This window comes from Procambarus clarkii, chromosome 90 (assembly GCF_040958095.1).
Source record: "Procambarus clarkii isolate CNS0578487 chromosome 90, FALCON_Pclarkii_2.0, whole genome shotgun sequence".
Lineage (NCBI taxonomy): Eukaryota > Metazoa > Arthropoda > Malacostraca > Decapoda > Cambaridae > Procambarus > Procambarus clarkii.
Window position 1 is genome coordinate 6,269,708 of NC_091239.1, and position 27,575 is coordinate 6,297,282.

Genomic DNA, 27,575 nt, shown 5'->3' on the forward strand with positions numbered 1-27,575 from the left:
TGCTTGGGGCTCTACTACCCAAAATCACTTACGTCCTCTGATTACTCAACACAAAGCTGCTATTAGGACAATATCCAATTCTGGCCCCAGACATCACTCGGTACCCCTACTCAAATCTCTGAATATGTTAGACATTAAGTCACTGCACATTCTCTCATGTGTATTATACATATATAAAACGCTAAACTATAATGCCAATCCTGATCTCAAAAGCTTCATAGAAGGTTGTAACAGAACCCATGAACACCACACCTGAAATAAATACAGTTTTGATATTCCTAGAGTACGACTTAATCAAACCAGAAATGCTCTACAAATCAAGGGGCCCAGAATGTGGAATGACCTTCCCAACCATGTTAAAGACTGTACCTCTCTCAACCAGTTTAAGTTAAAAACGAAGCTATACCTAATAAATTCCCTGTAACCTACCTTACCCCTCTGTTGTCAACCCATGTATGTTTTTTTTTTTTTTTTTTTCCAAATCAACGCTGTTTGAATGTAATTTTCTGTAATAATTTGTAATTGTATTTGTGCTGCTTTTTCAACAATGTTCCCCCCTCTTTTACCTCTATTTTTATTTGTACTCAACACATTTTATTCTTTTTACCCATTAGTTTTAAGCTTTAGTCATTAGTGTTTTTTCCTGCCCGAAACGCTTTGCGTAATAGTGGCTTTAGGCATTGTATGTACTAGCTCTATCTATAAAGCCAACAAACTTTGTAAAATCTCTTTATGTATGTACCTTTACCTAAATAAAAATTATTATTATTATTATTATTATTATTAAAAATAATCGCCAACAGAACCTAAACACCTAAACTAACCTATGCCCATATATGCACAATATGCTAATATATTATAATATTAATTTATATTTGGGAAAATCCCATTTTGAATGAACAGCATGTACACACAGAAATCACAATTGCGTGATATATCAAATGAACAAATCCACATGGGCCATGATGAGTATTCGAACTTACGCCCGGGATGATATCAGACGCTGCCTTAGTCGATTGCGCCACAACATGGTCAAAAGAATTGCAACCGGAAATTCTGCTGACCTCACACGGATCCTGCTGCCTCTCCGAGACACAAACCAGGGTTTTACACAATTCCCCCCATGCACTCGGGCTCTTTCAACATGCTGTTCTACCTCTTCGCCCTTACTTCAGTACCCACATAAATCACAATAGCGTGATATATCAAATGAACAAATCCACAAGGGCCGTGACGAGGTTTCCAACTTACGCCCGCCCTCTTACCATGTCGTAGCACAATCGACTGATGCAGCGTCTGGGATCATCCCGGGCGTAAGTTCGAATTCTCATCACCTTGTGGATTTGTTCATTTGATATATGCATCTGTGGGGTCAACCGCTGGATGTAATGTACTTGAGTCGAGGACGGGTTATACTGCTAGCCTAGTTCCACTAGCGAGGACTAAGCCAAAGCAATACAGCTGACCACCCCCATCCCCCCCCCCTCCCTTTCCCTCAACGGGTGAAGGGACGGTGGAACTACGCTCCGTCACTCTCAGTTTGGCTTAGCAGCTCCCTGAGGTGAGGAGAAATCAGGCAAATGTAAGACCGCGACTGCTGCAAATTCGTGGTCTTCCTCATTAGAGTCCTTGGTGGCAGATACCTTTGATACCGCTCGCCTTATGCGCTTTTGTTCTCGTATTGGCATCCTTGGTGACATTTAGCCCTGTTTGAATATCCTGCAACTTTGATGGTGCTACATAGTCTCCCCGGCTTGGTGCCTTCTTTTTAAATCCTCTCATATCAAGCCACCCAATGTACAATCACTGGCACAATGTACATACCTTAACATATATCTTTTTTATGAATACAACACACTAATCTGTTTTTTATGGTTATTAAGGTTACGAAAAGTAGATTTATTGTCTACAGATTTATCTGAAATCAGTTAATAAATTCATAAATCAAGTCATCTGTTAGTCATACTAAGAGGTAAAAAGCATGCTAATAGCTCAACAAAGAGGGGTCACGTTCCTAAAATTTTCTATCCTAATTTCTTCAAAGTCACGGTAATGATACATTTCTACATGATAATGTTATCACTCATGGCAATGAAAGACATTTTACCTGATAAGGTTCATTTGTATGAAAATAAAACAAACTCTACAAGATACCTGCAAACTTCTTTGTTCACTTGGTGTTAAACTTGTCAGCTAACAAAATAATTTACAACAATTATATTAGATTAAAGACAATTATTCAAATTTAATGCTTAGATTTATCCTTGAAGAACACTCACTACCAGAAGAACACACTAATTTACACAACTTAATTTGTTTATTTAAAAAGTATAATTTTCACTGAGCAATTAGTAACAATAACTCTGGATATAAATACAGTTTTTCAGTAATGTAGACTTTGCCTTGTTATTAGTTAGACTTTACAGACTAATTGATGTCCCACTAGTCTGGCTGTTCTAAACTCCGAGGGAAGTTCCACAGTGGCTTGTTTTCTTTTGCTTTACTTTCTCTAGAGAATTTACAGGGTATCTTCTTCAGTTTTACTGCATGGCCAACACAAGAACTTATCTATCTCAGACAACAAGGATACATGAGGATCTGCACGTTCAGAAATTTGAACGTGTTCTTCCAAGGTTATTGGTGCCTCCAGTGCAAGCCTGACTGATCATGTTGAGTTTCTTCACTCATCATGTTGTCAGTATTTAGGTGTAAGATATACCTTGCGCATCAAAGTAGCGACAATACAGCTGTCTGTTTCATTCCATGCATGTGGTGATTAGCTGCAGAAATAAACGTAAAACATAATAATTACACATTGTTTCAAAATAAAAGAAATACAACGAATCAACACAATCTGATGTGATTTGCAGAATTAACAATTAGGAAGCAAGATGATGCTTTCACTTTAAATTTTTCCTTTAGAGTTTCCCTTTAAATATTAAAATACCTTTGATAAATATAATGTCATATTTCAAATGTTATTTTACGTTAATCCGGCAATCACATTATCCCTAAAACTTTGCACTGTATTTAGGTCCGTTTCCAACTGTGCATAAAATGATAAAACAATATTTTTATATCATAAAACATTTTTTCAGTTATTGGGAGAAATTGTATAATTATTAATATAGTTTATAATTATAAACTTCATTGTTTTATTAATTAAAGTTTGCCCGTAGTGAGGGGAAGAAATTATGAAAACATCAAATTTTGAAAGGGGATTAGGTCGTGTGTATAGTATATGTGTATATATATTGTATATGTATATGATATTGTATATGTATATGATATTGTATATGTCGACAATACCATACGGCAATGCGTTGATAAGGACAACGTTGTCAACTCCGTGACAACGTTGTCGATTCTTGTTGTGAATTTGTCTGTGTTCGAAAAATCAAATCATTGCTCCTGCTTTTTAATGTTTGGAAGTCATTTGAAGCATGACTATACCTTTCCAATTTTGTTGAAGTTTTTTTTTATTAGATATGGACAGAACACAACTACTGTATATTCGAATTTCCGTCTTGAATGTCATGAATAGTTTCACTAATGTTTCCCATTTCATATATTTCATTAAACGCAATTTTGAAGTTTGCAAGTATCAACTCCTCGCACAGACCTCTAGCACAGTGGTCTATTTTCTCGACTCAGAACCAAGGGACCAGGGTTCAATTCCCAGACAAGACAGAATAAATTTGGCCACGTTTCCTTTCACCTGATAAAACTACTCACTCTAGAAGTAAAATAGGTTCCAAGGAGTTAGGTAATTGTTGTGGGGTTGCACTCTGGGGAAGGTTAATAGTTGGCCTAGGGCGGGGGTGGCAAATAGTTTTTGAGATCGTGCCCAAGTAGAGAATTTGGGCACATCTAAATTGCCCAAATTCTATAAACATCCTCTGGCATACCTATGTGAATTTTCTGCTGCAGATTATAATTTATTATGTACGTAATAATTATGTAATTATTATAATTATTATTATGATTATTATTATGATTATTATGTAATCAAATCAAATCAAATATTTATTCAGGTAAGTATATACCTACCAGGTGAGATACAAAACATTGAAGGATTTATAGATAGAGCAAGTACATACAATGCCTAAAGTCACTATTACGCAAAGCGTTTCGGGCAGGATAAACACTACGACTAAAACTTAATACTAATTGAGATTAAAGTATAATTTGTGTTGAGAAAATAAAAAAAATAACAAAGGGGGGGAACATGGCAGAAAAATAGCAAATATACAATTTGGTCAACAAACTGCATTGTTTAAAATAGTAGATTTGGTTGACAATTAGGGGTGAGGTAGGTTACATGGACTTAATTAGGTAGTACTTAATTTTTATCTTTGACTTGTTGGAAGAGGTACAGTCTTTGACATAATTGGGAAGATCATTCCACATTCTGGGTCCCTTGATTTGTAAAGCATTTCTAGTTTGATTAAGTCATACTCTTAGAATATCAAATAGGTATTTGTTTCTGATGCTCGGCAGCAGTATAGCACTCGGTACCTTTACTCAAATCTCTGAATATGTTAAATATTAAGTCACTGCACATCTTCTCATGTGTACTCTATATATTTAAAACTCTGAATTGTAATGTCAATCCTGAGCTTAAAAGCTTCTTAGAAGGTTGTAACAGAACCCATGGGCACCACACCAGAAACAAATACCTATTTGATATTCTAAGAGTACGACTTAATCAAAATAGAAATGCTCTACAAATTAAGGGGCCCAGGATGTGGAATGACCTTCCCAATCATGTCAAAGGCTGTACCTCTCTCAACCAGTTTAAGATGAAAACTAAGTACTACCTAATTAACTCCATGTAACCTACCTTACCGCTAAATGTCAACCCATGTCGTACTATTTTTAAAAAATGCTGTTTGTTGACCAACTTGTATATTGACTATTTTCTACCGTGTTCCCCCCTTTTTATCTTTTATTTTATATTTTTTTCAGCGCAATTTATACTTTAAGCAATTAAGTTTTAGTCTAAGTGTTTTTCCCCCACCTCACCTTGCCCGAAACGCTATGCGTACTAGTGGCTTTAGGTATTGTATGTACTAGCTCTACCTATCTATGCATCTATGTATGTACTTTTCCTAAATAAAATATTTTTATTATTATTATTATTATTATTAACAGAGATGACGACGTTTCGGTCCGTCCTGGACCATTATGAAGTCGATAATTGATTAGACGAGATTGACTGATTGATGAAGATTAAGCCACCCAAAAGATGGTATGGGCATGAATAGCTTGTAAGGGGTGGCCGTTTGGAGCCAGTATCAATAGCTGATACTGGAGATCTGTGGAGGTGCGACTGCACCCTACGGAGAGGTCGGGACCTCTTAAGATGAGGGAGGCAAGGGCATTAAGTAGGCAAGAGATAGGTGAGGAGGTGGAAATCTTAGAAGATAAGAGCAAGGTAAATGATACGGAAGATTAGGTGTAATAATCGGAATAAAAAAGGGATCCTAAGAGAAAGACAAAGAGAGATAAAAGGAAGGGTAGACTTATGTTAGGTCACGTTTGATAGAAAGTTTTGAACATATGAGAATATACTGAGAAAGGGAAAAAGTCAACAGCAACAAAGCCAGGACTCAGGTTCATGTTGGGCGGGCTGTGTATTAGAGCCAATTCGACAAGACGGTGTCTGTGTAGAGTAGAGGGAGGAAAGATTATTTTAGAGGAAGCTCAATCAATAGGATAATTAGAATCCCTAACATGACAGAAGAAAGAATTGTTCGTGTCTGCAGACTTAACCCTTCTTTTGTGTTCCTTAAGTCTGTAATTTAGTGTACGTTTCACCAAAGTATTGGAGGGAACAAGACGAACAGAAAATAGAGTAGACACCAGCAGCATTAGAAGCAGGAGGAGCAGTGTGAACTAGAGTGCTACGAAGTGTGTTAGTTTGTCGAAAGCCGAGCTTTATATATAGAGACGAAAGGTATTAGTAAGAGTTTTGAGTTAAGATATGAAGGATATGCAGAGCTCAGTGTGCTAAATAGTGTTGGAAGCAGGTTTAGGATGAAAGAAATTTAAGGTAAACTGAAAAGTAAACTCATCAATATGAGTACAGGAGAAAAATCTTTAAAAAATCGGTTATATTTCCTAATATGAAAACCATTCTGATCAAAATATAATTATTTTGATTGGTGTCATCGTGATCACTTGGGAACACAAACTGAGCAACATAACAATCTAAGGAATATCAAGGACTGTACTGTACCTTCAATCATATTAGTACAGTACCTTATACAAGGGCTGGTATGATACCATCCGGACACAATCTATCGAGAACTGAAAAGATTAGAACTGCTCCTGTACAAAGACTGAATGGGAAGATTTCCTCATGAATATGACTAATTGCTCTGTATTTAAAAAACATTACATTCTCAAATTGTGAAGATTTCTGTCCAGAACAGGCAGCTGCTGTTCCTCAACATACTATAAGGTATAACAAGGTTGGACTCACAACCGTTGCTAAAGTTTATAATGACACTGGTTCATTTTTAGCTCACTTAGGTCTTTCATGAATCCCTGAATATCTTTAATTATGTGACCATTAATTTGCTACCTCACAAGAGATTTAATAAAGCTTTTTATTGACCTATCTATATTCAGTCTCCTATAAAGAATCTGCAGTATGATATCTTTCAAAAAGACAAATCATGTCTTTGACAAATCAAGGGGCCTGACAGCTGAGTGGACAGCGCTTCACATTCGTAGTCCTGAGGTTCCGGGTTCGATACCAAATGGGCAGAGTTTCTTTCACCCTGATGCTACTGTTCACATATCAGTAAATAGGTACCTGGGAATTAGACAGCTGCTACAGGCTGCTTCCTGGGGGGGGGGGAGGGATGTAACAAAAAGGAGGATTGGTCAAGGACCGGGCCGCTGGGACGCTAAGCCCCGTAATCATCTCAAGATAACCTCAAGATGTCTGGTAGCGATTGTAAAATATGTTTATCATATAACATTCACTGCATATTAAACACGTTTAGCAATCAAAATTTTTATATTTTGCCTATGTGGCTATGTACATGCATCAAATGACATTTAGCTATAATGCAAATGTAAAACTGCTTGGGTATTAGATAATTAGCTAATACAAATTTTAGGAAGATACAAAGAAAATTTTGTAGTTAAGAAAAATTACAAAGAAAGTATTATAAAAGTGTTCAACAGTTGGCAAACTCGGCCAAGATCCTGACTCATCCTTAAAGATGAGTAAGGAACCTTATGGAATTTTCCATAAGGCTGAAGCAAGGGTGTTTAGGAAAGATTCCTGCTAAACTGGTGTTGGAAGAAGGTTTGACTCTCAATTGGGCTTCCACGATGTCCTGGGGAGGTTGAAGCTTACCTGAGGAAATTATCGAGTGGCCTACGCTCAGAAATTTAACCTTTACCTGCATCAAACCACATATTGATTTTTATTTGACTGTTGTACAGATAATTACCGTATTCTTATGGAAAATTGCTATAAATCATAAATTGGTATAAATGAATTAGGCATATTCCTATTCCAGCGTATATACTCAATATAAAGGAAATAATCACAAGGGCAGTGGGATTCGTAGTTAATAATCATATATCTATTGACATTTATCATCATGGACAGCAAATCTTCATAGGTGTATTCCGTGCCCAAGACATGAACCAACGACTGTATGAACCAGGAACCATTAGAGATGTTGCGCCACGAATAATGACCTGAAATTAATCATAGTTTGAGAAAAGTTAAATTCACATTCATAGAATAGGCCTAATGAAGTGCTCCTCACAAACATTTCCCCGGTAATTTGAGAAGCTTGGCTAAGTTTTCTTATCTTTATACACAATTTCCCATTATTTATAGCCACATTCTTTCTCACTTTATCCTTAAATCTTATTCTTAGGTTCCATTTTAAACTCCCTTTTGTCTCATTCTTACTGTCTTCCAGTATGCCCACCTTTCTAAGCACAGAGCACCCGCTAACTGATATCATGCATTTATTCAATCATCATAGACAACTGAAGGGAAGAGCTGCCTCTTGAGTATCAGAAAATATTTATTATTTTTTAGTTTTTATACACGAGGGAACATGTGCAGAAAATTTAGACTCCTGTTAACAGGCTAACAGCTCTTCCCTCCCCGATAGTTCATCTTAACCTTTAACTTATCAGTTTTCAATGGACCACAATCCAGAGATCTGTTTACACCAGGTCCCCAATTATTGCCGTGTGAACAAAGGCAAACAGTTAAGAACCGGTAGCCAGGCCTCCTTCCTGGCACCTGGTTCAAACCCAACTTCCACTGTTTTCACACACACTCTTTCTCTCACACACCGCCCAACAGCATATTGGCTAGTGTATCACACATTATATATTTTGGATATATTAAAGCCATCTAGGTACAAAGTTCTCATGAGCTGAGGAGTAGCTGTTCTGTACAATTATACATACGATACCTGGTATGGTGGACCAGCAGATTAGGAAATCAGCCGCTACCGGAATTCTGTAGGATAAGTAACCGCAGTCAGTCTCATCAGTAGGTCGAGAGCGTTCCAGTGTCACGCCAGTGTCCAGACGCTCTCCACGACATGCCTGCAAAACATCATGTCAAAGATATGAATAATGAAAATTTTACGAGAAAATTTATATCTAAAATATGTTTGTAGCTCTCTACATATCTGCAGTCTATATTATACAGAACTTGTCCGTTCTGACATTCTGGAAGTCACATGAAACAGAAAGTGTATACATGTAAAGAAGTTGGTAATGGTGGCGGAAAGTGTTCAATTTCAGGATTGATAAGGTCAGACGATGTAATGGAAAGTGACAGTAAAATAATACAAAGAGAATGAACTATTCAGGGCACAGTATATTAGGGGAAAAATTACCACAGAGTTAAGTGAAAATATAACAAATAATATTGAGAGTCAAAGGGAATTAAACAGTGGTCTGTTTGTATTTCATACATATATATGAATTAAACAGTGGTCTGTTGTTTCGGGGTCTTGAAGTGAGTAGAATGTAAATATGTGTTTATTGGCTGTTGATCAAAGAGAATGCCTTGAAAGAAACCAACGTCGTCTATGCCTTCACCTGCCCACTTGGGGACTGTCAGCCACAAGGATCTCAGTATATAGGCAAGACAACAACATCATTCTCTAGGCGATTAACAATATATAAGCAAAAGGGCTCCATCAAGGAACATATAATCTCCACACACAACCAGACCATCACAAGAGAAAGCTTAACAAGCAACACAGAAATTATCGACAGATACAATGACAACAGGAGACACGACATCAGCGAGGCCCTACACATCAAAAAGTCAAAACAAGCAATCAAAAGCCAATAAGAACATTACTTTCTACCCACTTCAAGACCCTGAACCAACACAGAAGCAAGAAGATAAAACACGCAATGATGTACCCATTGATTCACTTATACATCTCAATCATGTCCTGTATTACCTCACCACAAGCGAATATTAGCATTGGCAGAATATGTAAAATTGTCTTTGAAAATGTAAGAAGTGTCTTGCAAAACGGTTCGACGCGTCAGACCATAAACAAAGTGTGAAAATAAATTTTGGAGAATTAATTTTTCATCTACCCTCGACAGTGAAGAAAAACATAAGAAATATTGAGAAGATTCGAGTTAGAATCATTAATCTTACCCTTTCGGTCATATTCAACAACATATGTTTGCAAGAAAGACTGCTTCCAATCCAAAATATATATATGCGAACAAGCTTGAATGGTCCTCAAGCCAATATGCAACTGAAAACTCCATACCCCAGAAGGATTCGAGCCCAGAAAGCCAAGAGCACTATGCACCATGGTGTACCTGGTTCCTTAACCACTCGACCACCGTGACTGTACAAAGGTCATTGGAAGCTGAGGCTATATTCCCAACTAGCCAACAGCACTTGGTGGTAAGCTTGGGCATAAATATTTCATCGAATCACCTCACTTTGTGGGGCCACGTGAGCAACGTGAGTTGAGTTATGAGACAGAATTAACGTCAGTCTGTTAAGGCTTGACATAACTGAAGCCTGTGTTATAACAGGCTATCACCTGTTACTGGCGGTGGTGTTAAACACTGCCTGCCAGTGTGATGCTGGAAGTGAAGTTGTATTTTGTCACCGTGATGATTCTGTAGAGGATTGGCCCATAATTTACTGAGGAAGGTGAGCTCGCCGGCGTGTGGACCATATATAACCCAAACAGTGCCTCATCTTATTGGGGAAGACATCTCCCGTCACGCAGGGTGCAGTCGCACCTCCTCAGATCTCCAGTATTAGCACTTGATACTGGTAATGGCTCAAAAGGGCCACCACTTACGGGCTATTCATGGCCGTGCCACCTTTTGGGTGGCTTAATCTTCATTAATCAATCATCTTATTCCATTCACTTGGGCTCTAATAAACTCGAACCATGGACCCCACACCTGTGAGGCCGAAGATCTAACGACCAAGCTATTGAGTTGTCTTAATAAGTAAAGTTTCCATAAGTTTCCAGTTTGCCAAACTGGAATTTTCGACTTTCCCTGACAACTACTGAAGCTCAGAGGAATTAACATGCTAAACATGTTAATGCCTTAACATGCTAACCATACACTCACTCCACACATTCTCATGTGATATATACATAAAGCAAACTTTGATCCTAAATGCTAATCTTCATCTGAAACTTTTCCTTGACAGGTGTAATAGAAGCCATGAGCGCCACATCAGAAATAAATGTCTTTGTTATCCTCAGAGTCAGGCTAAATCTGTGCAAATCCTCAATGCAAATAAAAAGACCCAGTCTATGGAACTCACTCAATAATGAATTAAAAATTTGTCCAACTTATGCCTTATTCACAAGTAAAACCAAAAAGTACTTAATTTTATCCTCATGGTATCTTTCCTTGTGCCTAAAACTTTCACCATATATTGTACTACCCACTTCTCAAATATTAGTACTTAAGACATACTGTATATGGTGGAGTAATCACCTCTGTCAATTTATATTGTAGTTATATGTTTATATACATTTTGCTACAATGTACCTTTTCTTACCTGATATGTTAGCTTAAGGACCTGCCCCGAAACGCTATGCGTGTTAGGAGGCATCAGTTCCAAATATGCCAAAAATATGCAATTAATGAAAACTAGTTCGATTTCAATCAAACTTTTTTGACGAATTGTATATGCAAAGTGTTTCATTTGGTCCAAGTCTCAGCATCGTAGCGTAAATAGGAAGGGAGAAAAAAAGTATTGTGTCAAAAATTTTCCATAATTTTCAAAAATTAACATCAAACACGTGTCAACTGACATCATGTCTATGACTCTCAGTTATCACAATAGCGTATATTAAAAAAAAATAGTTTTATAAAAAAAATTAAGTTAAAAAAAATTAATTTTATTTTTCTTATTTGTTTATCGGACGATTTGCATGAAAATTAATCACCTGACTGCACGTAAGCTTATTTGAAAGGGTGCCAATTTTGGAGGAAATTGGTTGATGTCAACCTCAGCGACAGATGGCAGTACCTTAGACTTTAACTTTTAATTATTTACTTATCAAATAAAATAAATGAAGTTGCTGCTCTTTCATTTTTATTACATTTACATGAAACATACACCTTATATGTCAAGTTTATATCTCTAAAATCTGATGCCAGCGTTTTTCCCTAATTTCATTTATTGATTTTATAATAGCAATAAACATGATATATTTGCATTTTTTTAAGGAGGGGGGGGGGGGGGAACTTTGACTATCTGTATTAGTAAAACTAAACCTATTTTGGAAAATCAGCGGCAACAGATCCTTTATTATATGCTAATGTGTCAGAAAAGTGTCATAGAATGGTTATATCTGAAACGTGTGGTTGAAGTAACTTACTGAAAATGTGTAATATTCGTTGAAAAACAATCTCCCTCTCTATTTAAGCTGCAGTTCTGAAGCTTGGAACAATTGCAGCCCTTTTCATATACAACTAGTCAAAAAAGATTTGTTGACATTGAACAAAGTTTAAAAAACTAACTCATGCACCATTAATGGCTTTGCATGAATGTAAAAATACCAATCTTAAGTAATCTCACCAACCCATTGTACCTTGTAAATAAATATTATTATTATTCTTAATCTTATTCTTATTATTATTAATATTATTAATATTATTATTATTATTATTATTATTATTATTATTATTATTATTATTATTATTACTATTATTATTATTATTATTACTATTATTATTATTATTATCATTATTATTGTTATTGTCATTGTTAATATTATTATTACATTAAAATGCATAGATATTTAAGTATTAAAATAAAAATTCCAATAACATAGCTAGAACAAATACACACAATGAAAAAGGTACATTTCAGAACACCGTGAGCCATCATCACGTCAATTTCATAATGGTCCAGGACAGTCAGAAAATTTCCCCCACTTAGGTAGGAGAAACTTATGGTCATTGTGGGTTAATATTAATTATATAAGCATGCTGTTAATTATTTAGGTTAATGTTATGTATATAAGCATGCTTTATACATGACAGTCTTACCTGTATGAAGAACAACTTTGGTTTTCCAGCGAGAGATTTACATTGATCGCTTTGAAAGCTCTCAAAAAGATACTCTGCTTTTATGTGGCCATCCCTACACCACAAGATATCTTGTTCCCCGTGTGACATGAACACCACAGCTAGCATATCACAATCTGTGTGATCAGTACCGAAAGCCACTGAAAATAGGAGTGTAAAAATAAATTTCATTAGATCATCAGCATTAAATATTGGAAGTTTAAACTCAGATAATTAAGTTGACAATAATAAAAAATAATATATATATATTATACTTCCGACCTCGTCAGGAGCAACATATATATCAAGTCTCGTAGAAAGTTAGAGCGTTAAGTGTAGCGAATACTAATTTCTGAGCAAACCTTGGTAGCTTGTGTTTAACTCACTGGCAATTCGTAAATATGCTTAACATATCAAGCTCATGGTGAATCTTTTAAACCACAAAGATAGGTACCTCTGCAAATCATCCTGCTCCTTACGGGGCATACTGAATAGTTAGCCACAGGAGAGCTAGTTTTCTGACATAATAGAGTATTTGTTTCTGATGATTTGCGAGTTGGACTACCCTGAAAAGTCCCAATTTCAGTAATCACTGGCTGACCTTATCAGCTGTTGTTTGGGCCATTTCTTACCATTTGTTCTCAACTTAAAGCATGTGTTACTCGATCCCTGAATGGGTTTATATCCTCCTTGCAGCCCTCTATGGCTTCGATCATCTGTCCCTAATTTAACCCCCCCCCCCCCAACAAACTGTCCCTAATTAATATTTTCATTTGGGTTTCTGTGTTTTGTGATTGTTTTCTGTGGAGTTATCTAGGGAAGCAGCCTCGTAGAACCTTTCTCAGATATGAGGCACTTAAAGGACTGAAACTTTCCTAAGGGGTCCCTCAGTTGCTCCCATCTCTACCCATTTGATCCTATCTCAAACATGCTTAGGTATCATGTGCATTAAGCGAAGGTTGCTCTCTTATCTTACAGCAAGTGTTTTCTGTCAGTGATGGACTTAGATACTCCCCACTGTCTTCTTGCCTTTAAACTGTTAATACAGTATAAAGATGTATATGGTTAAAGTCTCTTGCTTCAGTATCACTATCCATTTTTCTTTTATTCTCCTCAAACAATTGCTTTTATCATCTCAAATTTTATTCTTTCATTTCTTACATCTTTTAAAATCATCTATTTTTAGATCACCTATTTAAAATCTATTTAAAATCACCATCATCTATTAACACACTGTCCAATGCTCAAAGAGTTGCAAAAAATGCAACAAATTAATTCCCAGTTGCCTCTTCATTTACCTGATAAAAGCCTTTGATACTATAAACCATAACTACATCTTACTTAAACTGCATCAATGGTATGATGCAAACTGAATATGAATATAAACTGAGTATGGTATCTGAGGCCTTGCTCTGAACTATATTCGTTCATGTCTCAGTGACAGACATCAATATGTAGCCATCAAAAACATAACTCTACCATTGACAGAAGGAGTGCCGCAGGTCAGCATCCTAGGACCTCTCCTATTTCTATGTACATCAATGATTTGCCAAAAGTTCCTTGGTCTATAAATACACAAGAGACTGAACTTCAGCACCTACATGCAACACATATCCAAAAAAGTATCAGAAAAGATTGGTATACTCTTTAAAATCAGAAATTATATTCCAAACTCTGCTCTCCTCTTACTATACCTCGCGCTAATCTATCGTATCTTACATATGGTATCTGTACATGGGGTCCAACCATTGTAAACTACCTCAAGGCCAGCATCACTCACCAGAACTGTAGCAAACTCTGTACCACACTCTAAATAAATATATCCTTGACGTCCCCAGAGTCAAACTAATACTGTGCAAACTCTCCATGCCAATAATAGGACCCAGTCTATGGAACTCTCTACCTAATGAATTAAAAACATGTCTATGCCTTATTTAAAAGTAAATCCAAAAGTATCTAATTTCATCCTCATAGTTTCCTACTTTGTGCTTCAAACTTAAACTGTTTCTTGTATTACCACCTTCCACAATATTAGTATACAAGACATATCATCACTGAAGTCTCCGTGGTGTAGTGGTAAGACACTCGCCTGGCGTTCTGCGAGCGCTTTGTCATGGGTTCGTATCCTGGCCGGGGAGGATTTGCTGGGCACAAATCCTTAACTGTAGCCTCTGTTTAACTCAACAGTAAAATGGGTACTTAAATGGGCTGTAAAAACGATTCTTGGCGGCGGGGATCGTATTGCAGTTACTTGCCCGAAACGCTACGCGTAACAGAGGCTGTACAAGAATGTAACAACTCTTGTTACACCTCACTCAAGTCAGGTGATTCGATGTAATATCTGTTCCCAAGTTGACCTCCGAGCATTGTTGGATGTTGGGTATATAGTCTCATGTTGATTGACGGTTGAGAGGCGGGACCAAAGAGCCAGAGCTCAACCCCCGCAAACACAACTAGGTGAGTACAACTAGGTGAGTACTAGTGTATCATCACTAGTGTAATCACCTTTGTTAATTTATATATTAGTTATATGTTGATATACATTTTGCTACAATGTACCTTTTCATCTTACTTGATATGTTAGATTAAGGACCATAGATTCGAATCCTCCTCATGGGTCCTACTGATATGCAACTTTGTCATATCTCACATAACACTAACATGAGACAAACTTCCAGATACTCCACTGGCAGCTTTTCTATTATATACACACTTAAGCATTATCAATTTAGTTATTTCTAACCTTTCATCATTTACATGATACCAAGTGTACCTTATGGAGTACAGTCTATCTTTATGCTTACAATATTTACAGTGTTAGTAATATTTTGTTTTACTGTAAATATCTGTGTACTTAATATCGTATCAACAGTAATATTAAAGGTGAACCTTAGAAAATTTTAATCAGTAGAGAAGAAACTCAAAGTAGGTGTAGGTAATATTTACAGTTCTGTACTTTGAAAGTATCATAGGTCACACTGAGAAAAGTATCATAGGTCACACTGAGAAAAGTATCATAGGTCACACTGAGAAAAGTATCATAGGTCACACTGAGAAAAGTATCATAGGTCACACTGGGAAAAGTATCATAGGTCAAACTGAGAAAAGCATCATAGGTCACACTGAGAAAAGAAGGGCAAATGTGAATGTGATATTGTTTTGGTGGTTGGCTCCTACAAAGAGTACAGGAAAATATACCAGAGGATATACCAATGGGAGAGAAATGCTCATCCTTAGAAAAATGGAAAAGATGCAGATATTGAGAGGGTACTGCATATTTAGAAATTATTAACTGCTGTGAAGAAAAGGGAATGAATTGGGTGTAAAGAATTTTCTGGAACCTATGGTGGGCGGAAGGAGCAGAATAGACTCAAACTTTATATACAAATAACGATGAACAAAGTAATTGAGCAAGAGGCACTAATCTACTACTGTAGATGAAGAACAGGGATTGCAAATGTGCAGAAAATATTTGAACAAGGTTGGATCTGAAGTGGGAAATATTACACTGAGTGAAGTTGATATGTGGATAATTTTATGATATATATATAAAGCCTTTATGAACGTGTCGAAGGCATATTCGAAAATTAATAACAAGTGTCTCTGGAGAGAAATGAGCATGTATGGAGTTATAAAATGTTATTAAATGTTGTGAAGGGGGCTTTTATTCAGAGAGCTGAATAAAATTTATTTTGTTCATTTCCTGTGAGGGGCCTTTTATTCAGAAAGTAAAACATATGGAAGGCTTAAGGGTGCAACGAATGATTTAATGTTTGAGTATGCCAATGGTATAATATCTCCATGGCTGTTCATTCATTAATGTACATATGGATGGGGTCATGAAGGAGAGAAGTGGATTAATTAAATGCATAATTTAAATTGAAGCAGTTATCTTGGTAAGGTACTTATCAGGAACGAGCACTAAGCCATCGTGACAATATAGCACAAGGAAGAGATATGAGGATAAGGATTTAGAAGAGAACGAAGGAAAACAATGGCGCCCAACCATTTGGACGGTTAGGGACTGAATGCCGTCCTGCAAGAATCGCTTCTAGCAGAATGGAAGACCGTCGCTCTACCGCCCAGTCCAAGTGGTTGAGGAGTTGTGGTAGAAAATGAGATATACGGTACGTAGATCAGTTGACACTTTAAAGACATTCAGCAGACGGCGGCTGAAGATGAATGCAAGCAATACTGAACCCTTTCACTGCACCTCTATCAATTAGCATATATGAACATAAATCACTGAATATTTATGTAGTAAATAAAATTATGTAAATAAAAGACCTTGGTTTCCCACACATAAGCAAACATTTATAAAATTTTATCATGTTGATTCTGTCCATTACACACTTTTCAGGCCAGATTATCTCACCGGCTTTGCAAAATATGTGTTTGGAGCTTCGAGGAAGTTAATGTGGGGTATGTGCAGGCTTGCTTAGAATGCAATGCCAGAGTTCACAGACCTGTAGGAAAGCTGTCCAGCATGTGATATATTGAAAATGAAATTTCGCTCAGTGCCCACAGAGCATGGGAAATTTTAAAGTATAAATGTTAACACCTAATATATCTTTAATCACATTTTTATTGATTTTTGTATAAGGAAGCAACATTACAAGAAAGAAACAGGTGAAGCAGTGTATTTTTCTTGTCTTTCAAAATATTCCGTCTCACAAATGCTTCCTGAAGGCATCTCTGGTTGCAATATGTCTTTCACTCGCTGGGTTTGTCCCATATAGCTCGCTGCATTGAGGTTGCGCTCTACATGTATTTTTAGCACTAAACAAATTTATGATGAAAACTGTATTCAACTAACTGAGGCACGGAAGATAATAATAAAATGGACAGACATGACAAGTGTGAATGAGATAGAAGGGGAAAGTGAGAGTCCCTACTCTCCGCATACAAGATTCCTATGTTCCTGATTCCTGTATGCGGAATCAGTTTGTTAATGAGGGAGTAAAGGTTAAACAAAATTTAGAGGACAAAGCACACTGCATAAACCACAATAACCTAGAGGGGTTCAACTGCATTAAAATACAAAACACGATCGAGGTCATGGTGGCGATGTTATCAATATTTATGTAATTAGTGTACTGTAAATAAATCTATGGAATCCAATATGTTAAGATGATAAAAATAAATATGTTAAGATGATTTGGGGCTAAAAAGTTTATGTAATAAAAGTCTAACGAACATTATATATAGTAAAAGATACTTACAGTCCTGAATTTCAGCTTTGACCCGGGCGACGGTCAAGTTATTATGGACCGTCACTTTAAACCCTAAATTTTCAAACAACGTCTGAGCTTGGTCACGGTCGTGATCAGTCCCATGACGCTCCTGTTGAATGATTGTAATTATATAACTGTTAATATTCAAATTAAGCAATGAACTTTAATTAGTAGAGAAAGTTTGCACTAACATAAACAATAAATATATATGCAATATATGACATCATAATGTCCTAGTAGTAGTAGGCATCCGTCAATCCCGTGGGGTTATGGAGTTGTGCCCTGGGTGTCTAGTTGTTGTAGTGTAGTTGGATGCAGCGCCTGCTGTGACTGTGAAGGCCAACCCGAGAATGACAGTCTCGACTGCAGCGAGCGCAGATAAACGCCGTAGCAGGTGCGTGTGACAGTGGTCGAGACCTCCTCTGAAATCTATTATCCTCTTCAGTTCATCCTCGAATTGCTGGAGTTCCTTCTGCACTTTTCATCTCCAGGCAGATCTGTCCGCAGCTGCTGCCTCACAAGTGTTGATATCGATGTTCATCTGCTTGAGGTCGCGTTTGCAGGCATCTTTGAAACGCAGCTGAGGTCTTCCGGTGGGTCTCCTTCCTGATGCCAGTTCTCCATACAAGAGGTCCTTCAGTATGCGGCCATCGACCATGCGTGTGACATGTCCCAGCCATCGCATGCGTCTCTGTTTCAGGAGAGTGAACATTGAAGGGACTCCTGTTCTCTCTAGTACAGTGTTGTTGGTGACCTGGTCTTTCCACGTGATGTCAAGGATGCGTCTCAGGTTCCGCATGTGAAAGGTATTAAGCCGTCTCTCCTGGCGAGAGCGCAGGGTCCAGGATTCCGAGCCGTAGAGAAGTGTACTCACCACACATGCCATGTAGACTTGTGCCTTGATGTGCACTGTCAGTTTGGCATTTTCCCAAACGCTCTTTGTGAGCCTGGCTCACATAATGTCCACAACATACTATAATTGCTGATATACATGAATATACAACATAGCTGATATACAACATAGCTGATAATGTCCACAACACACTATAATTATAAACATGAATAAATAAGGTATCAGAACAATGCCGGTAGCACACTAAGATTAATATTTATATAACTGGGACGCGTGTAACGTTTGGCTCCGTCTACACATTCCTCGTCGCTTCACACAATCACATGTACTTACCAAGTTGCGCTGGCAGAGGTTGAACTTCGGCTCTCTGGTCCCGCCTCTGAACTGTCAATTAACTGGTGAACAGCTTCCTGAGCCTATCTTCCTCTATCATATCTACATTTGAAACTGTTTATTTTGTCACACCGAGCAACATGTGGTGTTGCCACAGCCGAAGGGCAAGTTCGCCCTTACTTACTTACCAGAGCTTAGTCATCTCTCGTATCAGGAACGGTTGAGGGTCACTGGGCTAACAACACTACAGACCAGGCATTACACACAGAAATCACAATAGCGTGATGCATCAAATCCACAAGGGCCGTGACGAAGATTCGAACCTGCGTCCGAGAGCATCCCAGACGCTGTCTTAATCGACTGAGCTACAACATGGTCAAAAGAGTTGAAACCGAAATTCTATTGAACTTACTGGACCCTGCAGCCTCTCCGAGACACAAACTAGGGCTTTACACAACTCCTTCCCATGCACTCGAGCTATGTCAATAGGCCATTCTCCCTCTTCGCCCTTACTTCATTACACACACACAAAAGTCACAATAGCGTGACGCATCAAAGTAGGAGTTGTGTAAAACCCTGGTTTGTGTCTCAGAGAGGCTGCAAGATCCAGTAAGTTCAGTAGAACTTCGGTTTCAACTCTTTTGACCATGTCGTAGCTCAGTTGATTAAGGCAGCATCTGGGATGCTCTCCTTACCTACCTTGAAGTTACCTTGATGTGCTTCCGGGGCTTAGCGTCCCCGCGGCCCGGTCGTCGACCAGGCCTCGAACGCAGGTCGACCAGGTCTCGGACGCAGGTTCGAAACCTCGTCACGGCCCTTGTGGATTTGTTTAGACCAGGCATGACGGCGGATATCATCGAAACCTTCAAAATACTAAACAATTTGGACGATGTAAATCCGAAAAGTTTCTTCAAAAGGTCAGATGTAACACGAACGAGGAGCAACGGGTTGAAGCTCATCAAGCCATACTGTAGGAAAGAAAATAGAAGGCTTTTTCCACCCACAGGGTTGTAAACCCGTGGAACCGCCTACCCGCCGAAGGTGGAAACGCCAAAACGCTGTTGGGTTTTAAAATACTGATAGAAAAGATCATCAGGGCAAATTGGAAGACCTTTGAGCATCTTCGCCAGCATCCTGTCCTCGTCGAGGACACTATACTAGTGTCCTCGTCGAGGACACTAGTATAGTGTCCTAATATAGTCCTTGGGTAAATTCTGATAAATTTGAAACTGTGGTTGGAATCTGCCTCCACCACATCACTGCCTAATGCATTTCATTTGTTAAACTCTCTGACACTGAAAAAGATCTTTCTAACGTCCCTTTCTAACGTCTCGGTACGAAGTTTCCACCTGTGTCACCTTGTTTGTGTCCCTCCCGTGCTAAATATTGTCTTTGTCTACTATCTCAATTCCTCTAAGAAGTGTGCAGGCGGTAATAATGGCTTGTGGGAGTCAATAAATACAAAAATTCCCCAAAAATACTATGATTTAGTTACAATATCAAATGTGAGTAATGAGCTGTATTGGAGTTTCTCAGATGAGAATGACAAATATATCACATTATAACTATGATCGTTGTCAAAGTAATCGCCATCTACTCAGATTTACGGTATTCACTTCTGGCAGCGTAGATATAAACTTAATGTAATCCCGTTTAAACCCCAATGCAAGGGGATTATAGAGGTCAACTATTGCCAGTTATATGTTGCTAATAAGGATCATCCAATCAACTTGGTTTCAAAATCACTCTGGTGATAAAAAGCAGATTAAGATAAGGCTAGTGTTGATACTAAAGCACCAAATAATAAAAATGATAATAAAGATCATCATCATTACAAAACTCAGATTGATTTTTACTTAATGACTGAGCAAATTGTGCTAAAACTGATGACGCCAGCTGATATATCAGCTTACTTAGTAGTATAGCTGAACAGCATTAAAAATCTGGTAAATCATTAGTATTACTAAATTATGTTAGGAGATGGACGCCTGTTAATGTATATGTACATTATATACTGTAATATAATAATGTATACTGTAAATACAAGCCTATACAAACCAAAAAAATCCTGTTGAATAGTAAACAAAGACATACCCTGTTGCTAAAACAACATAGCATACATCAGATGAGATTTATTGATTACCATCAATGGTCACCCCGGGTGACCTCTCTTGCGAGAAAATGCTTCTTCTGCCAAAGCTTGTAAAATGTTTCCAGATTTCCTCTCAAGACTTTTACATATTAAACAAATGCAGAGATGTGAAATCATGTATAGGTAAACATGTATAGGTATAGGTAAACATCATATTTAGAAAGGAGAGAAGAAAGGTATCAAATAATATACACATGGAAAATACTGAAGGGCCAGGTCCCAAATTTATACAGTAAAATTACAACATATCGGAGTGAATGACATGGAAGAAAATGCAGCCAGTGACGAACAGAGGTGCCATAGGCACAATCAGAAAACACTGCGCGAACATCAGAGCTTCACGGTTGTTCAACATCCTCTTAGCGAGAATAAGAAATATTTCCGGAAGAAACGTGGACGTATTTATGAGTAAACCGGATAGTTTCCTTCAAGAAGTGCTGGACCAACCAGCACTAGTGGATATATGGGCCTGCGGACCGTGCAGGACCGTCTTGGTACTGGACCATGTAAGTCATGGATCATGTTGGTCCATGTATGGCCTGTTGGACCAAGCTCTTACAAGTCAAGCCTGAATTCGGGTCGGGTTTGGGGGAATAGAAGAACTCCCAGAACTATCTCCAGGTAAAACCATTGGAAAATGGTCATATGGAGAAACTGCTAAAACTAACTAAGGTACTATGAATAACAGTGACAAACAAATGGCTACAGAATATGCATGTTGGAAATGTATAACATTTGGCCGGCCAAACAATTGGAGGCCTGTGTTTTAATTTACCGTGTAGAAAAATGTAGTGAGTGTAGTGAATAATAAGGAAGTGCCCGAGATTACTTTAATGTTAGAGCATCACTGAGTGCAGCAAGGCGAAGACAGGCATGCAAGCCGTTCACAGAGGTTATCAACAACGTAAAGTGCCTACAGCAACGGCACAAGTTCTTGAAGAGATCTGGCCAGATAAGGATCGTGTCTGATATCTTCCTCGTGGTGAAGGGAGATCTGCCATCTGCTGGTATAACCAGCAGGTATAACCACCCCATACCCTACCTGAGGAACTTGTATTCTTAGATAAAGGTGATATCTTAGAATAGATATCCAATGCTCAGTGCATAGCATTGCACCAAATTGCACGCCAGCCAAGGGGGTACAAGTCTTGCTGAGAGAACACCATTCCCTCACAGGAGGCACTCTTATAATGCGATAATTAGTCTTTAAGAAGTCTTTACTCCAGCCCAGAGTGTATAAACTGAACTGGTAAAAGATATAAGATATCTTCATTTTATCAAGAAGGTAACGATATATATAAATTAATACATGAATGCTCTAAAATACGTCGTCATTCTTGAAATACTGCTGTAATTACTTACCATAAAACCAGTATAGGAGTCAAATATACGATGATTAAATATCAAACAGTGCCCACGTTGAAGGTGATGTCCGTCGTATCGCACAGCATCACGTCTCACAGGCATTCTAGCTATTCTAGATAACTTCTCTTTCCTGAAAAGTAAAGATTAGATTTATAAATGTGACTACAATAATAGGACTACAATCAGTAAACAAATCATTGGTTGCAGGATAATGCACCTGACTGTAAATGCAGAAATTGTTAAAGACACTAATGCAAAGGAAATGTAGTTGGTGAGGAGAATATACCAGAAAGTATGAGAAACTGGCACTGTGCCAAATGATTTGAAAATTATAGCAATTATTCCACCATAAATAAGAGAAATGTAGCGAGTGCAAGAGTTATTGTGAACACAGTCAATGTGCCTGGTGTTTCTGCAAGTGAGTTTCATGTCTCTGCTCCAGGTGAGATTTATTCTAATGAAATTCAATGTCGGTTATATGGAAACTTCACGCTACAAGAAAAAATCAGTAGGAGCCATGAGGAGGATTTGAACCTATGCTCTGGGTACTATCAAGCCTTTGGCCACTACACAATCGTATTTCTTTGCTCACCCTCTGTTTCCGGAGGTGGAGGGAAACTCGTGCTCAAGCTCTATATTAGCCAGATAACATTCCCCGATGGTAACACACTCGCCCTACGCTTCGCAAGCGATTTGGCCTGGTTTTGTATCTTGGCCGGGAAGGATTGACTAGGTACCAATCATTATCTCTACGACTTTGTTCATCAAGTTGTTAATTGATACCTTGACGATTTGGCGGGTCGTATTCCAGAAAAAAAATATTGGCAATGACCTGCCCGAAACGCTATGCGTACTAATGACTTTATAGAAACGTAAGAACTCTTGTATATATAAATAAAAAAAAAATCTTGGCCACCTTCCTTACCCTTAATTGGCCTTAGCAAAGGCCCACACAAACTACAAGGAGCTAGTAATGTCTCCCATGAGTGTTGGCTTCCCTTTCTAGCTCAGGTCCACGTAAATGTCAAGTTGTAGTTATCTTGAGATGATTTCGGGGCTTTTTAGTGTCCCCGCGGCCCGGTCCTCGACCAGGCCTCCACCCCCAGGAAGCAGCCCGTGACAGCTGACTAACACCCAGGTACCTATTTTACTGCCAGGTAACAGAGGCATAGGGTGAAAGAAACTCTGCCCATTGTTTCTCGCCGGCGCCCTGGAATCGAACCCAGGACCACAGGATCACAAGCCCAGCGTGCTGTCCGCTCGGCCGACCGGCTCCCTGGTCGCGACAATGTGAAACAAAATTCGACATCAAAATGATCCTGCATTTGGCCACCAACATTCGTGTTATCTTATTTTGAGGTTATTTTGAGATGATTTCGGGGCTTTAGTGTCCCTGCGGCCCGGTCCTCGACCAAGCCTTCACCCCCAGGAAGCAGCCCGTGACAGCTGACTAACACCCAGGTACCTATTTTACTGCTAGGTAACAGTAAAATAGGTACCTGGGTGTTAGTCAGCTGTCACAGGCTACTTCCTGAGGGTGAAGGCCTGGTCGAGGACCGGGCCGCGGGGACACTAAAGCCCCGAAATCATCTCAAGATAACCTCAAGATAAGATAACACGAATGTTGGTGGCCAACTGCAGAAGAATGCAAAGTGTTGCAAAGAATGATTGTAATTGAGTTTATGACAATATGAAGAAAGCACTGATAGTCCTGCTATTGAACAAGGTAAACATTTTGTTCACTGATAATTATACCACTTCCACTCTGACCAGCTAAATGCCTGAACAGGGTTTGAACACTGTGCCACTCCAACATGGAGCACAGTGAAGACAGGCAGGAAGCAAATGCTTCACTTTAAGTCTTGCATTGAAGTACTTTATACAAGTCAAATAGTATCCTTAGCATCCTGCTTTTGTAAAATTATGGAAAGGATCTTGTATTAAGCCTACGTTTTACTGAAGGAGAACCTGTCCAATTTCCTAGTTGGCATTATTACTGGGGAAATAATTGCAGGCTGTATCATTAATACTTAATGACTTCAATTTAAAATCGATAGAGGAGAAAGCAAGAACAGATGACTGTTGGACCGGCAGATTCGAAAACCGCTTCCTGGAGTCTCATGTATCAACAAGTAAAATATCCCACAATAATGAGTAATGATGCCCCATGATCCGTGGAATATCATTTGCTCCATGATCCGTGATGATCCAAGAAGGTAATCATGGAACTCGTTCAAAAATATGTACCAAAAAGGAGAAAGAAACAAAAGGGAACTGGTTGGATGTCACAGGTCGTAAAACAAGCACTGTCAACTAAGCGGAACCTCTGGAGAACGATTTAATCCACAAAGGACAATAATGTGTATGAGATACTCAAAATGCACAAAACCCGGCCACCCAATAAATCAGATCAGCCAAAAGGAAACTTCCCGAAACATAAAGAAAGAACAAATCAAACTCGTTCAATGCCTATATAATGTAAAACCAAAACAAAGGATTGGTTATATGGAGTAGGACCCCTTAAGAGATGAGACTTCACACATATGTATGAAAGAGGTGAAGTGAATTTAGGAATATACCCTTAACATGCTACATAATCAGGAAGAACATTGACAAGCTAAAAGACTCAAAAGCTCCAGGTGTGGATGGAATCCAATCCAATGTTATAAAGGAATTGGCAGAAGAATTGTGTCTACCGCTGAAATTACTTTTCACAGAATTTCTGGACCAAGGGATAGTCCCAATAGATTAGAGATATGCAAATGTCACCCCTATTTAAAAAAAAAGTGCTAGAAAACTCAGCAGAAAATTACCGTCCAATCAATTTGACATCACAAATCTGCAAGCTAATGGAGAGGATCACAAGGGAGGGAATCATTCACCAACTTTCAGTGAACATTCTTGTAAAATCGACACATCATGGGGTTGTTAAATATATATCTTTCCTTACAATCTTGCTCACGTTTTTAAAAACAGTAACCAGCTACTTAGACAAGGAACTTCCGGTGGATGTAGTTTACATGGATTTTGCTAAAGCCGTTGACAAGGTACCATATGTACCCCTGGCAAGTATATTACAGGCTCATGGAATAAATGGTAGAATACTAGAGTAGATAAAATATTGGTTATAACAATGAAAATAAAGGGTTGTACTAAATGAGTTCGAATCTGACTGGAGAAATGAGGTATGTGGGGAACCTCAGGAGTGTTTGGATGTCAATTCTTTTGTCATATACATCAATGACATAGATGAGAATATTACAAACCACATCAAAGTTTCAGACGACACAAAGATATATGGTAAAGTGGGAAATAATAATGATATTGAAACCTTATAATAAGAGCCACAGGCCTAAATACACTGCAAACCAGGCATGGCAGGGTAGGTCTCATTGAAAGTTTTAAAATACTGAACAATTTGTATGAAGTTGGTCCGGAAATTGTCTTCATGGGTCAGATGTACCACAAACATGAAGCAACGGTTTCAAGCTCAACAAGCCACAATGCTGTTTCACCCACAGTGCTATAATCCCATGGAACAGCAAACCCGCCGAAGAGGTAAATGCCAAAATTCAGCTGGAACAGATTATCAAGGCAGATGGGAGGACCTTTGACAAAATTCAGTATTTTACAGTCTCTGTGGTGTAGTGGTAAGACACTCGCCTGGCGTTCCGCGAGCGCTATGTCATGGGTTCGTATCCTGGCCGGGGAGGATTTACTGGGCGCAATTCCTTAACTGTAGCCTCTGTTTAACGCAACAGTAAAATGTGTACTTGGATGAAAAAACGATTCTTCGCGGCAGGGGATCGTATTCCAGGGACCATAGGATTAAGGACTTGCCCGAAACGCTACGCGTACTAGTGGCTGTACAAGAATGTAACAACTCCTGTATATATCTAAAAAAAAAAAAAAACGCCGGTTTCCTGTCCTTATCGAGGCCATTAGTGTTAGTGGCCCTCAGATAAATTCAGGTAAATCCTTACTGGGTTTGGTATTTACTTGGAAATAAGAAGAGATATTTGACATTCAGAACTTTCGTCCAATTGGCAAATTCAGAGGCTAGAGCGACCACATCCTTTTGAAAATTAAATATGCAATGCATTATAATTTAGTTTGGAGAAAAGGAAGTTGAGGGAAAACTTTATTTCAAGAGGAACTTTAAGGAGCTTTGCAAGTTCTTTGATAAATTGATAAACTACGAAGGTAGTTTACGAAGGTACAAGAAACTTTATTCGAGTACAGAGATGCAGTACTAGGAAGCAGGATTGGTTGAACATGAATAGTAAGAGGGGCAGAGAACAGAAGATAAAATATGGAATCAGTATAGGAAGAGTCCAAACCCACAAACATACCTTTATACAAAAGCAGGAACGCTTTATCTCACTACATGGCAGTGAGAAGAGAAAGAGAGAGGCAGAAAGAAATTATGAGGAAGGGATAGTGGACAAAAGATGAAGCCAGGACTATTCTAAAAATTCATTAAAATTAAATTGCAGGTAAAGGATAAAATTTAGTGGTTGAAAATGGAGTAAAGATTTCAGGAGAATGAACAGGAAATGTGAGAAATTCACATTTCAATCACACAAAAATGTGTTTGTGCAAAATTAAGTTTTCATTGAACCAGATACAATACGAATTTCAGAGAATAACAGAGTCGACAAAGGTGTTTGAAGACGAAGTGGACAAAAATGTTCAAAGAACAAAGCAATTGGCCAAGATGGAGTTTCACTTATTTTCTTCATTTTACTAGATAATTTGGCAACATATTCAGTGATTTTATCTTGAGTCTTTATTTTTTATTTTTAGTCTTGAGCTTGTTATTTTGAGCATTCATTCATTAATTCACACACGCTTAACTTTAAATGTTACTTTTTGTAAAGATTATATCTTACGTAGTTCCCTGTGATCCAGCATCTGCTGAATCTCCACTGGCACCAGCTTCTGCGCCTCCACTGCCATCAAGCCCATCTTCTCTATGTTGTTGGTCCTCTGACAATGGTTTCGTTACCTCCTCGTGTCCACAATTTTCCTCGATGATTCTCTCCATTCTTGACAT

General features: G+C 38.3%; 1 pseudogene; it reads right to left on the minus strand.

Annotated features, from left to right (window-relative positions):
- Positions 1 to 2,257: 2,257 nt before the first annotated feature.
- On the minus strand, positions 2,258 to 27,575 carry LOC123750559 (caspase-1-like; annotated as a pseudogene).